The sequence below is a fragment of the Pristiophorus japonicus genome, chromosome 23 (assembly GCF_044704955.1).
Source record: "Pristiophorus japonicus isolate sPriJap1 chromosome 23, sPriJap1.hap1, whole genome shotgun sequence".
Classification (NCBI taxonomy): domain Eukaryota; kingdom Metazoa; phylum Chordata; class Chondrichthyes; family Pristiophoridae; genus Pristiophorus; species Pristiophorus japonicus.
This window is the reverse complement of record NC_091999.1, coordinates 48,101,291-48,107,737: the sequence shown is the minus strand read 5'-3', so window position 1 is coordinate 48,107,737 and position 6,447 is coordinate 48,101,291.

Below are 6,447 nucleotides of genomic sequence, written 5' to 3'. Positions count from 1 at the left end.
TAGCAGAATATATTTAATCATCAACTTACGGGCATTTTGTGAATAACTGGTGTGTTCACCCATGAACTCATTGAATGGTGGTGCAGGCGCGAAGGGCCGAATGGCCTACTCCTGCAGCTATTTTATTGTTTCGATGAACTTTAAAAGATTGTCTGTGTTATTAAGTAGCGGAGGCTCTGCTACTGACTGCAAACTGCAAGGATATATTTTAATTAATAAAAACGTTTTTGGGGATTAAGGTTGAGGAGAATATTTCAGCTCGAGATTCCAGCATTAGTAAACAAGCGGTTTACAGCCCATCGGAGTTGTGACCCCGGCTGGACAGAGAACTATTTAAATTAGTCCACACCCAAATCCATCATGTGAAATGTTCTTTGCAAATAGACGCAGATTATGCGATATTAGAAACATGCAGAGTTTAAAAAAGTGTCGGTCGAGAGCGGGACAATAGTAGAAATGCGTGATTATTGTCAATTATTCAAATTTGATTCCATTTAAGTAAAAATAAGGTATATTTCTGAGTAGTTATGTATTAATATGCTGCTTAATATTGTAATATTGATTAATTGTTATGGTAAGTTAAGTAAACCATAATATATCACAAGTTATCAGGCAGAAAAGGTTTTAAAATTATTAATAATTACTTGTATTTGTATGGCTGAAATTCAAGCACATTAATTTAATTTCAAAAGTTCCAGGTAGGTATGCTTCTGAGGAGGAAGGGCCAGACTGGCACTCAGATTATTTTCAATATTCAGCTAACATGAACATTAAATTAGAATGTAACATCAGTGCTAATTCATTAAAACGTAAGCGAGCCATTACAATTGTGTTGCATACTGGTCAGTATTACAATTATTGCAACGTTTCAAGGGTTGGAGATAATGTTTAATTCATTCATAAATTAATTTAGAAAACAATGCATTGATAACTCGGCTGTGCTGAGTTCGACAAGGTGTCGCTGCAAATTTTAGTGAATTAATTTCCTGTTTTGCCGCGATGATATTACAGGTTATATTTACTGATGAAAACATATAAAATCAGTGGGTGATTAGGTATCACTGTATATGTCTCCTGGATTGCGACATTCTTACTCTGTCACCGAGACCCGTGTGACGGGCAGCAAATTCCCGTGGAATGTGAATTAGTTCCAGATACTTGCTTTCAGGGAAGTTAATCTTTACACGGTTTACAAGATAGTTGACAGAGATGGGGAAATGGCTGGATGTTGAAGAGTCTCTCAAATTAATATCACATTAATTTCAAAGAATCTGCTGCATTGAGGTGGTTGGAAATTGACAAGAAATAAACTAGAAATCAAACAGCTTCATTGAAATTAACAGATTGAACTGGTCTCTCTCTGCCTGGAGCACCCTTGTTGCACCGTTTGTGTCTGTTCTGTTTCTGTGCGCCTGCTCACTGTGTGAGAATCAGGAGTCCTCCTGACGGGTTGTAAACCTTCGGGGTTGTGATCCTTTATTGCGGGCAGTGTCATTTAATTCAGTTATTTAAGAAACTGGTATATGTGAGAAACGTGAAAGATTGACTTTAAGCTTGAGGAGTCGCCGTAGAAATGAGATCAGTAACCCAGATTGTGACAGTCAGAAGGAGCAGTTCCGAAACACCACGGGGAGACAGTCGAAGGAGCTTTAATCAGTTTTTAACCCGGTTGTACCTGCTCTGACAGTGTTTGATAGGACAGCTTTACTCTGCAACTAACCCGTGCGTTATCTTATCTGGCAGTGCTTGATGGGACATTGCAGAGATAGCTTTAATCAGTATTTAACCTTTTCATTACAAGGACGTGGAACTTAATTGCGTCCTTCAATATAGAATGATCTTCTATTTAATCAGAGCTTTGGAGGGGTGGTGCGCTTTAATGGGACAGTGTATTGGAAGCTTTTCTTTGTACTCGTCATAATTGTGCTTAATTAATCGGTCAATTTGATAACGCATTTTATGGGGAGACATTTCGTAGCACATCTCTGCAGTACTTGAGCTGGGAATGTTTGACGGGATAGTACATATAACATATTACTCTTTGTGCAACACTTGCTATACCTGTCCTGACCACACGGCAGCATAGCGGGAGCTTTGCTCTCTTATCCGTGCTGTATCTGACCTGAGAGTGCTTGGTCAGGCAGTGTTCTAGTCACCGTTATCTGCGACTAACAGATAGCAGATAAACTGCTCGTGCCAGATATATACAATAATTCGTCCCATTGCCCAGATTAAAAAGCGCACATTCTTTGATGTTTATATTCTTGCTGAAAAAATGCCCAATTTTTAATGAGTTATTAATGTTTGAACATTTTGAGTATCAGATTACTAATGAACATGATTGGCCTGATCCTCAGCTCACTTTCAGAACAAACAGTTTGAGGATGTGAATAACGCTCCAGAAAGCAGCGCCTGGTCTGATCTGATGGGAGGTTACAAGTTATTTCCACAATTAAAATAGAGAATATCGAGACTCCCACTTCAAATAACCGTCATGGGGACCTCATGTTTAGAAAAATTATGTTGTCCAATTCTTCCTGAGAAGGTTAAAGGCAGGGACAAACTGTGACGAGATGCAGCTATTGGCCTGGGTCACAACACAAGGCACACAGTCGCTGGGCTGCAATTCTGTGAAACATTTAAAGAGAGAGAGTCAACCTGCAATACGTCATCATTCGCAATGAATTTAAGCCTTTCTAACAGCATGCGATTGACTAATTTGCGTCAGATTCATAAGATCCCTTTATTTTAAATATCCTCTTTCATTATAACGAATAATAAAAATAGATCTGGTAGAGGTATCGAAAATATGAAGTGTTTCCTTCCATGAAATCTAGAAGAACTATTCCCACTGACTCGTGTAGACTGATAGCATCTCACAGCATTGGAAGAGGCCATTCAGGCATCCAGCCTGTGCCGGCTCTGAAAGAGCTGTCCAATTTAGTCCAACTCCCCAGAGTTTACATTATAAACGAGCAAATGAGTCCTCCTGACGTACAGGAGATACTGCCTGGAGCATTCCTGAAATTACCAACCCTCTGTGTGAAAGAAATCACCTGAATTTTACCTTCTGATCTTTTCACAATTATTTTAAAACTGCGACATTTGGTTACCCACCTATTTTCCAGCGGAACAATTTCTCTCGAGTTAGTATATCAAAACCTGACATAATGTTGAATATCTCTCTTCGGTCTCCTCTTAACCTCTGCTCTAAGGAGAATATTCCAACTTCTCCAATCTTTCGACAATACTGAAGACCCCATCCCTGGTATCATCCAGGTAAAACGCTTCCCTTTACACTCCCCAATGGCTTGACATCCTTACTACATTGTGGTTACAAAATTGTACGCAATTGTCCAGCTGATGCCTATCACGTGATCTGTAAGTTTAGCATAACCACCTTGATTTTGTAGTGAATGCCCCATTTACAAAGTCAAGTATCACATACGCTTTCCTAACAGCCTTACCAGTTTGCCCTGCCATCTTCAAAGATTTGTGAATATGTACATCCAGATCTCTCTATTCGTGCATCCCCTCAAAACAATACTATTTAGATTATACTGCCTCTCCAACTTCCACCCAATGTGCATCGCTTCTCAATGATTCGCATTTAATTGTAATTGCCATGTCCCAGCCTATTTCACTGGTCCATCTGTCTCCTCATGGAGTCTGCTGCTATCATGCTCACTATTGGCTACGTTGCCAGGTTTTGCATTATTTTTGAACTTCGAAATTGTATTCCCTGTAACCAAGTCCATGTCATTGTTATACAACAAGAACAACAATGGGAATTGAAACGGGTCATTTAAGGAGTAACTTCAAATTAATCGGATTTTGGAATGGTATTATATTCGGATTATTAATTGAGTGGCAGGAAGCAGGCTACTCAAGAGAAATGCATATAATAGCATGGAATAGAGCTCAGATCACAGTGCACTGAAGGACATCGCTCTCCCTCAAATGCTGAGAAAATAAGGAATAAATTCGACTCAATCGCGGTTCATTTACAACTTGCATCTTAGAAACTAGACTATGGAAATGCTACCTGTTGAATTATGTGGTAGGCAAGTTTGGAGGGTTTTTTGCTAACGTCCGAAGCAGGAATTCCGATGTTACTTTGAAGTGCAGTCACTGTTGTTTTGTACTGATAAACCGCAGGCAACGTGCACAGAGCAAATTTCCCCAAACTGCAATTAAATAAAGGACAAGAAATGGTGCTGATTGAGAAATAAATGCAGGCCGAAATAACAGGAACATTTCTCTGTTTTGCTATTGTATGATCCAATGAAGGCGTCTTTATTGACGAGTTGTGCAAAGGTTCTTGTTGTGTAATGTGATAGAGCTCGGTGATAGAGAGGTGCGTTCCTGACCAGCGCATTGACAAGTGCTTACGATAGAACTGACAGAAGCTCAAATGCCTGTGTAGTCTTTGATGGAGAAATGGTGGAATTAGTTTATTCTGCAGTCAAATTTCGATTTGTTTATTTTTTTTATAAGCACGGATTACAGAGTCTAACTTGTTCAATGGGCCATTCCTTCCCAGTAACACCGTCTCCCCCCACCCTCTGCGCCCTGCTCTCCTCCTGTGAACAACCCAGCACCGATGGCTCCATCACGTAGGGCTGTTTGGTGATGGACTACTCCCCTGACATCATCAGACTTTTCTGGAAGGAAGATAAAGAGCCGATCACCACTGGATTGAAGATCTACCCGTCATTGCTCAAAAGGAATTGAGCCTACACACTGAGCAGCCAGTTAACCATCACCGAGTCCGAGTTGGGGAGCAGCACAATTTGCTGCGAGGTTCGACGTGGTGGGTCGGCGTGGAGCATCACAATGTCAGGTTAATGATGTGGGATACAGGGCAAACTGTGATAAGGTGAGAAGTTATGTTCAACTTGTATAGAAACTTGGTTAGACAACAGTTAGAGTACTGTGCATAGTTCTGGTCTCCATATAATACTTAGAATACTGTGCACAGTTCTAGTTTCCTTATCACATTTAGAATATTGTTTACAATTCTGCTTTCCTTCTCATACTTAGAATACTGTGTGAAGTTCTGGTCTCCATATCATACTTAGAATAGTATGCACAGCTCTGGTCTCCATATCACACTTAGAATACTGTGCATGGTTCTGGTCCCCATATCGCACTTAGAATATTATGCACAGTTCTGGTCTTTATATTACACTGAGTATACTGTGCACAATCTTGCTCTCTTCAAATGCCAGGTTCGTGTGAATCTGACAGCAAAGAACTTGTTAAAATATAAGGACACTTTGCATTTCTTAATCATTTAGTTTACAAGCAATGTCAATAAAATGCCTTCTCGTGAACGTCCTGAACGGATCATCGTTCCTCCAATTGTTCTCCTCTTGCTAAGTTCCACTGAACAAATCATCAGCAGCAGATATGCAAGCGCCATGTGTTCAATCATCGAATTAAGGCCAAAGTCACTGACCGTGAATTGGCTGAAGAGTGGACAACTCCTGGATTCGGGCTTCACCACCTCTCCCGCCTTTGAGATGAACAGAAACGTTTTGACGGCCAGTCGGCTGACACTCCCCGCCAGGGAATGGTTCACCGGCTCGGTCCACACCTGCCAGGTCACTCATGAAGGGGGCACACAAAGCCGTAACTTCAGCAGATCTCAGGGTAAGAGGCACAATCCAGGGAGGTTCCAGACCATTCTGAGCGCTGATCTCAGTCAGGACTTTGATTGAAATTAGTAGAAAGCAGAGGAATATTCCTAATTTCCAATCATGCAGTTTGTGTATTTTTGCAATACAATGTTGCCTTTATACAGCGCCTTCAGCGACCACAGACTGAACCAAAGCGCTTGCCAGGCAATGAATTAAGTTGTGAAATGTGGTTACAGTTGTAATGTATAAAGTGCGGCAGTCATTTAGTGCACAGCAAGCTCCCAATAAACAGCAGTGTGATAACGACTATTTTTTTTGTTCAGTGTTATTTCTTGAGGTATTAATATTCCCAGGACACTAGGGAGAACTCCTCTGCTTTTCATTGAAATAATTCCAGGGGAACTTTTACCTCCACCTGAGAGGCTAGACGGATTCTTGGTTTAACACATGATCCCAAATACGGCACCTCCGACAATGCACCACGCCCCCAGTACTGCACTGAGAGACTCAGCTTACATATTGTGATCAAATAACTGGAGTGAGACTTCAACCCACGATCTTCTGGTTCAGGATTCCTCATTGCTCAGGGTTTATTAACCTCGCCAAAGTAGCTTTCCCCTTGCTCTGGCGTCAGGCAGTGAGTGAAGTGTCCTTAGTCTCAGGTATATCCTGAGTTGGCTGATCATATACGAAATGGCAATAGGTGTCTGGAATCCTTTAATGCTAACTGTCCAGGAACCCACTGCAAGAATGGGCATCTACCCTATTCAGAGTACTGAGCCCAATTCTGGGCTCCGCACCTGAG